This window comes from Cupressus sempervirens, chromosome 4 (genome assembly GCF_028749045.1).
Source record: "Cupressus sempervirens isolate cs-2001-9-10 chromosome 4, ASM2874904v1, whole genome shotgun sequence".
NCBI classification, from domain to species: domain Eukaryota; kingdom Viridiplantae; phylum Streptophyta; class Pinopsida; order Cupressales; family Cupressaceae; genus Cupressus; species Cupressus sempervirens.
In genome coordinates, this window is record NC_143121.1 from 427,096,479 (window position 1) to 427,108,725 (window position 12,247).

The window sequence follows — 12,247 nt, forward strand, 5'->3', positions numbered from 1 at the left end:
AATAGATGTAGAGATAGTTGAAACACTTTTTGATGAAGGGAAAGACACCACTTCAATGGAAGGCAATAGAAATTGTACTGGAATCTCTAAGAATCTCCTTGCCCAATTTTCTATGTTTGATTGTCCACCTAATTTGCATGAGAACATGCAAAGTCCTTTAGCTAAGGGATATTGTGGGTGTATAACTATGTCTCCTTCTTTAGCCTCTTTTATGTGTGCCATCATTCCTTGATTCTTCTTGAAGTCCTTTTATGCCTTTAGTTATTAAGGGAATTCAATATATTTAATAGAGTTGTAAGGGAAAGGATAATTCCTAAAATATGATGATAAGTATAAAAATAACAATGATTTAATTTCTTTTTGCTATAGGAACTAAACATGAGTGACTGAGCAATTACAAGAACTTTGGAGTGGCTGGTGTAGTTGTACATATATATCATAGCTCTATTTTGAAATGTTAGTTTAGGATTATGTTTTTTATCATAATCTTCTTCTTGGAATGACTTTAGGCAAAAACATTATGCTATTATTATGGTTTTTATATGGTGAAACACTTGTGCATTACGAGCAAGATAGTGTTTGTAAAATTTAGATTAATAGCATGCGGCCATAATAATTTGATTCAACCTTGTTTTTACATTTTAGAAACTATATAATAATGTCTATGATCATAAGGAGGAATAGAGAAATATAATTATCAGAACACTATTATAAATCATCCTTCTATATCCCCTTGGCTACTATCCTCATAAGAGGCTTAATTGCTTGAGTATATGTCTTCTACCATCCTCTCCTTAGATTTTTTTCTATAATAATATGTCAACAAGTTCATGGTGCATTGATTGTTGTCAAATTCCCTCTTAGGCATACCAGTGAATTGCCTTACCATTTGGAAGAATAGGTGTTTCAATAATGCTTCAAACCTGAACACCACACTTCCTTTTTTCTTTAGATTCTCTATGTTGTCTAATAGTTGATTTCTTATAATCCAACACATATTAACCTTCTATCTCTTTTTGGTCATCAAGTATGTTGCATGGATAAATCCAACATGTACTAAGTTCAACCTTCAACTGTGGCTCATTTTGTAACCAATGATCTTGTTGCTCACCCTTACATCTATTTTCTTTATGAGGTCAATCCTCATGTTCCTTCCATCTAATTTGGTCTTCATATGTGTTTCCACCATCTTCTTCACATTCTTTTCATTTACTAAATTTCTTCCCTCATTGCTCAATCCTATTAACTTTTAAATTATATCATTGTCAATCATGATAGGCATATCTCCAATCTAGAACATTCCTTAATGAATTCATCTTAGAATGATTCTACTCCACTCATGATTGTCAAAGTTCATATAAAACATATGGTTCACTATGTTTAGTTCCTTTATATGTGCAAACTCTTCTTTCAACTCAATGGAAATCTAGGTCTATGTCCTTATGAATGTCATTATCTCCAATGCTTTCAGACTTGCAATGTATGATCTAATATCTTCGATGTGTAAGACAATCGCTAGAGCTTGTGAAAATTCTCCTAAGGGATCATCTACTTGAGATATGAATGGATTCATCTTAAACATATACCTTGTCCTCTCACTTACATCACACATAATAGGATTCATCATTTCAATCGATTCAAATACTTCAAGAACTTTGTAAAATACTTGGAATTCCCATAATGGGGAATTTTCTTACCTCACATTGTGAACACTTCAATTTTTCCTTTTCTTGCTATCAAATCACTCTAAATTTCTCCTTAATTCTTTATATGATCAAATGGTAATTAAGATCTTGTTCACATTCCTTAAATCTTTCAAATTATACTTTGCATTGAGTGTGTATCTACCAATTTTTTGTAAAATGTTATTCCTAATGACCAGTGAGTTTTTTTACCTTTGTCCTTGTTCATGCAATCACTAAATGGTTTATGTTCTTAACCTAAGCTTCCTTACCATTTTTCCTACCATCATATAACTTTCCAACTTATAATTTTATTTCTAACTTATATTCCTTCTTTTTGATACTATCCTCGATAAAAGGTGCTTAATTCACATTATGGTTGACTTCAATCTTCCATGAGGTGCATTAGAAAATTTTTCTTCTAAAACCACAAATGTACTTTTTGGATCTTTTTCTTCATAAATACTTCCTTGAATTCTTCAACATGCTCTTTAAGTGCTTCATCCTAACTATTACTTCTACTTATATCACTTCTTTTGTCATTTATGTTATTTTTCCTTCCATAGTTTGGGTTTTTGTTGAAGTTCTTTCTATCCACTCTATAAAATATTGCCATGTGTCCAAATTTATTTCATAACTGATGTACAAGTGTATTCCTTCTTTGATTAGGTCTATTCTAACTATCTAGAGCATTGCAATTCCTTGCAATGTGTCCAAAGTTGTTACACTTATAACACACAATATTTGTTCTTATTGTATTAGCTCTTTCTTCATCATTGGATCTTCTTGTGGATCTCCTTCTTTCATTACTTGTAGGATTAGTATCCCTAATAATTCTACTATTTTTATTATTTCTATCAAATTTATTATTTCTAAAATCTACTACTTTATTTCCAAAACCATGAAAATTATAATAATAGAAATTTGTAATAGGTTTAAAAGACTTACCTCTGCAATCTCTCTTCATTGTCATGACCATATATACATGTATTTCTATGTGATTTTTATTGGACTACTAATTCTTTAGTTTAGTGTGTGGGAAATGAACCATGGAATTTAACTGGGGAAACAAGATTTAAACTTATGCAACCATGGTATAGCCAAGGAGAATCTTTGGAAGATTCAAAGCCTTTTTGTTATGTGTTTATTTCATAAATATGAGTTTGCATCTATGTAATAAATTTAAATACATCAGTAATTAGGGACATGTCATTGTGATGTGAAATATATTTTAATGTGTCACTTGATACTTGTAATTGTACAGGTGTAGGTGACATGTCACTCAGGGTTTTGGGCATGTGGTCACTTATCCTAAACCTAATCCTCATTTTATACTTAAGTAAACCCACTCGGGAGAGTGTTAGGATGAGTTATCATCATGTGAATTTTGAATTGAAATTTGAAAAGGATTTTAGAGGGGCTAAATATGGTCCCAAAGTTCTATTTTTGTGAAAATAAGCCACTCACATGATAATAGTATAACATGATAGGGTTTTCAATTTAACCATTTAAGTGGTTATATAACTTATAAGACCCTTTAAACAATTCATTATTGAGCCAATTCAAATTTGGAGTCACCCCATGTGCTTACTTCCACATTTCCACTTAGTCAAAAGTTGTCATTTTGGTAGGGACAAGAGTGTAAGAGATAGTGGGTTTGATATTGTTTCCAAAAGTGTGAAAGTGGATGGGATAGTGGAGGAGCCTTTCTAGAGGGCTTGTGATAAACTAGTGGAGTGTTTCCCCACTCAATAAGTTTAGTGATAATTAAGGTTATTGGAGGGAAAAATCTAAGGAAGGGAGCTCTTCAATGACTATCATTTCCAATTGCTTTGATTCAAGGTTGGCTCCCATGCCATAGTTTCTAATTGAAGCTTGCATTATGCTATTGAATCTATGTTTATGGAGAAACATCATTGTGCATTATGTTTTGTGTTGTAAATATTGTGGTGTGTTCTTTGTTGCAATTTATTTCTTTGGTTGTTCCTTGTTTTTTACATGAGTCTCGTTCATGGCTGTGACGAATTGACTCACCCTTTGGGAAGGGAAGAGAAGTCTAGGGTGAATGGGTTAGTTGGGCATGGAAATATAGTTGAGAGACTGGGAGTATGGGCTCCATTGTAGCTATAAACATTCATATCTTTCTTTGGGGGTGATAAGCAAAGATTGGTGGAGAGAGGAATTTTATTGAGTATGGGCTCCAAGAAAGCTATCTAGTTGATGGTAGCTTTTTTGGAAATTTATTGTGAAGAGAAGGATGATTGTGAGAGCCACAAAAGGGCATGGAAATTTCTTATTGAAGATATTGTTTGATATGGAAAATATTCTCTTTGAAAATCACACCTTCACCCTATGTTCATGGTTCCATTTGTGAATCTTTGTGAAAATACCTTAGGTTGGGATTGTTTAAGTATGTTATTGTGGTTTTTATTCATTTTTAATATTTTATGTGGTAACCTATTTGAGCCTTGTTTCACGTAGCTTGGTGGGTGGCCTCATAGAGGCCTAGAATGGGAGGTGAGCCTCCATGCCTATTGTGTGATCATTTTGTAGGTTTGCCTTGTGCTCTTGGAATCCAAAGAAGGAAATAGGGTTCATATACATTGATATAACAAGGAATGAACATGTCATTAAACATTGCATTGAAGTTTTGTTGTGTATTTCATTTTTAAAAATATGCATTCCCCATCTTATGTACATTGTTGTGAGGTCTAATTTCATGAAAAAGATGATGAAGTTGGAAGATGATTGTAGGAAATTGCATTGTAACTTCAACAAAATTCTTTTATATGTATTGAAATAGAAGGATTGATACATCAAATAGTCTTAGATGGGATGTAAATAGACTCATATCTAGATAGTTCATTGTTTTTCTATTCTTGTAATGTTCATGCATATGTTGTATCATGCTTATTTAGATTCATGAATTAATATGAGAAAATACCTTTCAAAAGAAAAAGAGATTGTTAATGTTTAAGAAATTTTATTATGTATTGGCTCAATAAGAAAATTCATTTCAAGTAACAACATGGGTAGGAATAATTGATTTGTTAGTTTACACTTGTTCTTATTTTCAAAAACATTACATGTATCAAATTTATTGTTCAAGTGGACTTGATAGGTTATTAATTTGGACATATATATTAGAATGATAGAACAATATCATATTAACAAAATTATTATCACTATAGTTGAATAGAAAAGGTAAAACTATATAGAAAACATAACTTGAGATTACATGAATAAGCAATGTTGGGAGAACAATTTCCACTCTGTGGAAAATGTATGTGAAGTGAAATAATCCACTTCCCAATTATAGTCTCCAATTACAATCCATTGAAATAATTGAGAGATTATTCTTGAGATTCTATGATTTCAAAAAAAATGAATATAATCCCTATAGCTTAAGGCTATAATGTAGCATGCAAGGTTCTCAAATGGACAACCCCATGTCCCATTGAAATTCCTTGACCATGCATGTATAGCAATAAAATAACAAAAAGAGCTAAATGTGAAAAAATAAATTTAAAAATAATCATAAAGGGACAACCTATATTTTTTTCTTAAATTGTAGAAGACACTTGAACAAGGCCAAGCAATGGAGGGAGGGAGATCACATGATCCCCATACTGTCCTTCAGGCACAAACCTTAAGGTTACTCAATAGGATGCCAACAACTAGGCTAATCTCCAAAAAAATTATACAAAAGACAAAACAAAGTCAAACTTGATTTTTTCTAGATTCATCAAAACATAGCATTCTTTTGCCAATTCTTTTGTTGTTTTCAACTACAAACTACACAGATCATGAAGATCGAATTCTGATTTTTTTAGAAAAATCCATGCTATTTTTTATTTTTTGAAAGTTGGTTGATTATATAGTTTGTTTGGAGGATAGTCATGTCTAGCCACCAAAAGGTAGGCACATTAAGATTTCTCTATAACTTCCTCCGCATGTCCACATCAACCTCACATTTCCCTCACATTATACCATGTGGGCCCCACTTCATACCACTCTCCTAACCAGTCACATGTCCAAGAATTCACCCTTCTCAATAGATTGGACATTGACTTGGGTTGGTGGGACCACCAACCTCTCCCTCAAAAACCTCCCATCCCTTGTCAGGACCTTCAGCCAGCCCAAGATAGTCACTCAATGGTAATGAGGGGTCAGATTTGGGAAAAGTGCATGGAAGCTTAGGTAGCATACCCAACATGGGAAGCACCAAAGACATTATGGGAAAGGGAGATTTAGCTAACAAAGTGGTCAATAGGAATATATGACTTGGGGTTTCAAAATTATTATGGGTATGGGTTGGGTGGATTTAGCATTTTTAGGATATGAATTGATAATCACTAGGATTTAGTGTTTAGTCATTCAAAGTGATAAATATATTAGTGAATGACGTTAAATCAAATAGAAGTAAATGGGTAATATGTATATATAGTTGTATATTAATATATACATATATAGTAAAAATGATTAGTTATAACCTATATGTATCTTAATGATAGTATATAGATTAAATAATGGGATATCTATGTAAATATTTAGTACTTAGTAATAATTGGTAAGATTTTAATTAAATACTGAAGTAGTTTTGTAAGAATTAGTAGGACATCTATTAATTTGTAGGAAATGACAAACTTAGATATTTGGAATTTATGATTAGAAAGGAACTAGTTTATGGAAGTGGGATGAGAGAATGCAAGTAAAGGGTCATTGAATAACATTAATTGATAGTTATTGTGATCACATTGGCAGATCATCAAAATGATAGAAAATTAAATGTTTAATATATAAGTAGATAGGAGATAAATGGAGGATAGGTTGTTAGTAGTTAATGTTAGTTAGCTAGTCTGATCCACATAAAATTTAATTAGTGGGAAAGTGAAATGTGGGATGTGGTTAGAGTGGTTTTGGAGCTATAAGATAGATCTCTAGTGGTGGATGCATTATGTAATTTAATTAGTATCTAATGAGTTAGGGACTAGTATAGCAATAATGTAATCATCTAATGGTTATAGCTCACTAATGCCACATATACTTAAGTTTAAAATTCTACGTTGATATACCCAAGCTCTTATATTAAAGGTTATTTTCTATATAAATTCAACTATACTACACCCTCATAATAGATGCATGTGCATATTGTAACTCTAAGGAACCCTAACGAATTCCTTCCCCATCAATTTAATTGTGATTGAAATCTAGAGTATCTAACAAATGAGGCATCTATTCATAACACCATAAGAGTCAAGCATTCAATTAAACCATACCCTTAAAGTCAACAAACCTATAGGCTTACTTCCATACAGTGGTTAAGGTTTGTATTCCCCTATTAATAGAACCATTGCTCAAAGACCCTAAGTAGTTTTTTACTTAAGACCTAACTAATTGTTGTCCTATTTGCAGAAAGCATGTAATAATATGTGTTTTCTAAGTTTATCCTTCAAAAAAATTGTACTTATATTTTTTCCCTAAAATTTTGGGCATGACATTCATATGACCAAATTTATTTCATATGAAACATCTATCTCTAGACTCATGTCTAACTTCTTTAGGTGGTTCAAATTTCTCTATTAATTTAGGTTCATCACATTTTTTATGTTGACTTTCTTTCTCAACTTCTTTAGGTACTTCTATAGACTTTCTTGGTTCAATCACATCTTATATAGAGGTTTTAGCTACTAAATCTAGTTCCTTCCTAGCTTCAATTTTCTTTATTGATTTTTCTCCAATCAAATATCCAAGGCCTTTCTTATCATAAGAAGATCTCTGATAGAATTCCATGTCAATATGGATCTTACTCAAGTTGTTAATCCTCTTATGAGTGTAACCCCTTATGTGAATAATTTACATATCCTTGGTATGCACCTAATAGGGAATGGGACAACAACAAAATGCACCATGAACTTGGTGACATATTATTATAGAAAACAATTTGAGGAGAGGATGGTAGAAGGCATAAACAAGATGATGAAAATATTCCATGCAATAATGAATCAAAGGTACAGAATTCCACCCTCATTGGTGGAGAAATACAAAGATGATATACGTTTCATGGTTGAAACATATGTCACTTGCATGGAGGTAGTGGAAGAAAGAGATAAGTTCATAGACCCTATGTTCTATGAAGTGAGTGAAGATGTGATAGGATGGTATGCAAAGATCATACTCAAATCTAAAAATGATATGGATAGTTCTAGATGAAGAACCTATGATGAAAAGATTAGAGAATTAGAGAGAAAGCTCTATAGGAAGGAGATAAAGAATAATGTGGAGAAGAAAATTGAAACAATTATCAAGAAGTCAAACATGACTAGACAAGAATATGAAGAAGCAAAGGGTATAGCCATAGATATGAAGGCTACTAGATAGACTAAGATTTTTGTAGCCACACCCCTAGTAGTAGGAGAACCTTCTAAAGGGGTCACCATAGTAGTGTCATCTTTGCATATATCTGTTGCCCTATGCTGCAGTTGTACAAGTGTAACCCATTCCATTCTAAAGGAAAAAACATGATGAGGAAGTGAAAATAGGTAGGAAAAATACATTACTCCTCCAAGCACAATTAAGTCTAAGAGACTCACCAAGGTGAAGAATAAACCCATTGACTCCCCTAGCAAGAAGAGAGTAAAACAACAAGAAAGTGGACATGGTAAGAGAAGAAAACCACTAAATATTCTTGAATCTAAACTAGAAGAATGAAAAGCTAAAGAGGAGGCTAAGTAAAGACCTATAAAGAAAGTAATAAGAGAAGTAAGAACTTTAACTGGAAAGAATCTCTAGAAACTAAAGGTAGAGAATTTAAATGTATAGATTATAGAAAGTGATAATTCCATTTAGTTAAATAAGTACTACAATATGTATAGAAATATGGATAGATTATAGTTAGATAATGCACTTGTGAGAAACACAATTTTGAAGAATAAAAGGTTTAAAGATATACAAAGGCACATACTAGAAGACTTGTACAATAGATTTATCAACATAAGAAGAAGAGTTATAGTAGAAGATAAGAAAATTAGGGAAAACATGATAAGAAAGCTTTGCAAAGTTAACACAAATAATTATATGAATAGTATAATTAAGGGTATTGAGTAGTTGTTAAGAAACAAGAGAAGAGCCATTCTATTAATGGGGGAATATTATGAAGAGGTTAACAAGTAAACAAAGGAACTCATCATCAAATGCATGAACTCTATGCCTAACATCATATAATAGAATGCAAAGTCAAAAATAGAAATCTCTATGGCTTATGAGTATACCACTTCAGTTGCAGTAGAAGTAGAAGTTAAGGAAACCAAAACAATAGATCTATCTTTGCAAATATTAATTGGGAAAGACACCATTCAAATTGGTGCCACAAAGGTAACTGTAAACACTACAGAGGGTCCTTTTAAAGAATCTTGGCCACTACATTGTTGGCAATATTATCGATTACACCAACTCTAAGTAGAAAGAGGAGAGAAGGAAAGAAGAAGAGAGGAGAAAGAATGAAAGAAAAGAGAGACTAAAGAAGCACAAAGAAGATGAAAGGAGGAAAAATAAAGTAGAGGAGAAGAAAGTAAAAGAAGAAGAACACAAGAAGAAGAAAGTAGAGAAAGAAAGGAAACAGGAGGAAGAAGAGAAGAAGAGAAAAGAAGAGAAAAATAAATAAAAACAAGAAGAAAAGAGGAAAAGAGAAGAAGAAAAAGTAGAGTGGAAAATGAAAGAAGATGACAAGAAGAAAAGAGAAAAGAGAAAGGAGAAGGAAGCTAAGGATAAAATGAATAAAAATTGGAAGGTTGTGGTGCAATAAACTATATTCCAATCTTAGCTCAAACATGTCAACACATAAGTTGAGCAAGTAGTCTTCTAGCATAAAGCTTATGAGTTAATTGTCACACTAGTGACAAGAAAATTACTAGTGATACCCACACTCCTAGAAACATAAAATGATGATGATGATCAAAAGGGTTTCATATCTTCCTTGAAAAGGATTTTAGAGAAGAGCAAGATAGGAAAATCTTTGGAGAGAACATTGGGAGAATTTTTGGATAGAATGCAAAAAGCACTAACTTATAAGGTGACAAAATTAGACCTACAAACAAAGGCTAAGGATATGGTAAAACTGTTTGATTAAGATTTCAACACTCTAAGGTATTGCATTGGTTCAAGCTCAGGAAAAACATGAAGCAAAACTATTTGATATAGTTTGCACAAATGTGACAACAATCTACAAACATTGGATGTTTTTATAAAATAGTTGAGAAATAGTCTTGCAGAAGGAAATAAGTTGTATGGACAATGAAGCATGTCATACAACCATCTTAAATAAATTGATAGTAATATATTGGCCTAGATGAGTGAGCTTCAAACACTCATAGTTAGATTGCAGCAACCTAATATAAGCATTGAAGATATTGACAAAGAGTTACAAAAAGTTCATAATGCCATCAGGATTAGTGAACTAGAGAGGGAAATGATGATCAAGAGATTCTCTATTCTTAGAGAACACTTTTTCCAAAAGATCAATATACTTCATAGGCAACTAGAATATTGTCTTACCACTAAGAAATCATAAGATAACATTTCTTATAATAACTTGAATGCAATGGAAGTAGTGTCCTATGCCCTATGCACACTTTTAAGCACTACAGAGGCATTAAGTGACACATGGAAAAAACAACTTGTGAGGTTAAAGATGGAATTTTTAGATTGTATCTCCATATTATCAAGTTAAGCCACAAGAGGTAAGACAATTTTGACATGTAAATAAGTTTTGACACCTTTGTAATTGATGTCAAAGCAAGAGTAATGTACAAACAAAAATTGCATGAAAGATGTATAAAAGAATGTAACAATTTCATACTAAAGGGGAGTAGTACTTTTAGGAAAAATAAGGAAAATATGGTTATATGTAATGATCCACAAATTTTATAATTTTGTAAATTTTGAATTTTTTGTAAAGGCCAATCTTTGAAAAAAAATTGATGAAACACTTTGGGACTTAACCAATTTTCCCATATCTTGCCATCAAGGCAAAAGGAAGAGATTGTTGGTGTTCATGTGATTAAATGTTCACTAATTACACATACTTAAGCTTACTTAGGATAATGCATTGCATAGTAGTTTGTGATTGAGACACTTAGGAGTTTGCACCTCAATTAAACACATGACGTAGGAGAATTCCACTCTAGGTGGTCATAGTTTCTATCTCATTCTACCTTTAGTGCACTTATCACATTATCATCCTCATCATTGCACATACTTCATTTCATAATGGAGGATGGTCCACCTTTGGTGGACATGTGACTCCACCTTGTGTAGGTGATAGCTTATCTTATCCTTATCATTATCTCTTATTGCCTCTCCTATATAAGGAGGCCTATTATGTAAATTTAAAATCAATCCATTGGATGTTAGTCAAGTCTATTATCCATAATAGAATTCTTGCATCTTCATTGAATTGTCTTGAAAATCTCTTGTGGAAGTTATCTTGGTCTATCATTTGATCCTAGGGATGTTGTAGAGTCACCTAAAACTCTAACATGGTACCAGATCTCTCATGGTGTGAATAGATCTTCTCAAGAAGTGTAATCTTGGCTTGACTTATTATTGGTACAACATTGGCAATTTGGACATCACAATTTGGAGGAGATTTTGGGAGTCATATTTTGTGACATTCTATTGAAGGAAAAAATTGGAGTTTGATGGTGCAAATCAAAGGTTGGCATCATGTAGAGGAGGTCCAAAAACCCCTAAATCAAATTCTGTTTCATCCAAATCAGACACTTGAGGCAAAATCTATAGCCATTTGATTTTTGAAGGTGTGGTGATAATGATTTAGAAAAAATAATTTCAAAAGCAATTTTCAAACAATGATATCTCCCTTATATGGACTCCTTTTTTTGACCGTTTTTTTTTGGTAGAATTTCACAATCTACATAGTGGTGTAGATGGTTTTGGATCTCCATCTTTGAATTTTTTTGAAAATCATAAATCCCATTTTTTGTAACTTTCAAGGCTCTATTTGGGAACATTTGGTAACATTTTTAGGTGCAATTTTTTTTTGAAAGTGCATAATGTTTCCTCTACTTTCCAGATCTATAATCAAATTTCAATGATTTAGAGTGGACATATGACTTACAAAAATAGATCTTTTTTGGATATTTGCACTTGGTGAATACTTGGATTTCAATTTTCTTAACTGAATTAGTAATCTGAAGGAATTATCAGTTTATTTTAGTCATCATTTGATTTCATTATGGATTTTTCAAAACTTCCATTACTCACTTCATATAACTATCATGAATGGAAACAAGAAGTTTCTAATTAGTTGATGAGTATTGGATTGCTTAAAATGATTCTTGGACAAGATCTAGAACTAGCTACATGTGTTGCAAAAAGAACGAAATGGATTGATAGAAGGGATAAAGCACTTGGCTCTCTTAGATCTACCATCTCCAATTATTTTTTATATCATATTGCATCCTACACACATCCTCATGATGTCTGGACTACATTGGAAGAAATCTTTGGTAAACCTGATAGAATAATAAAATTCAAATTGGAGAATG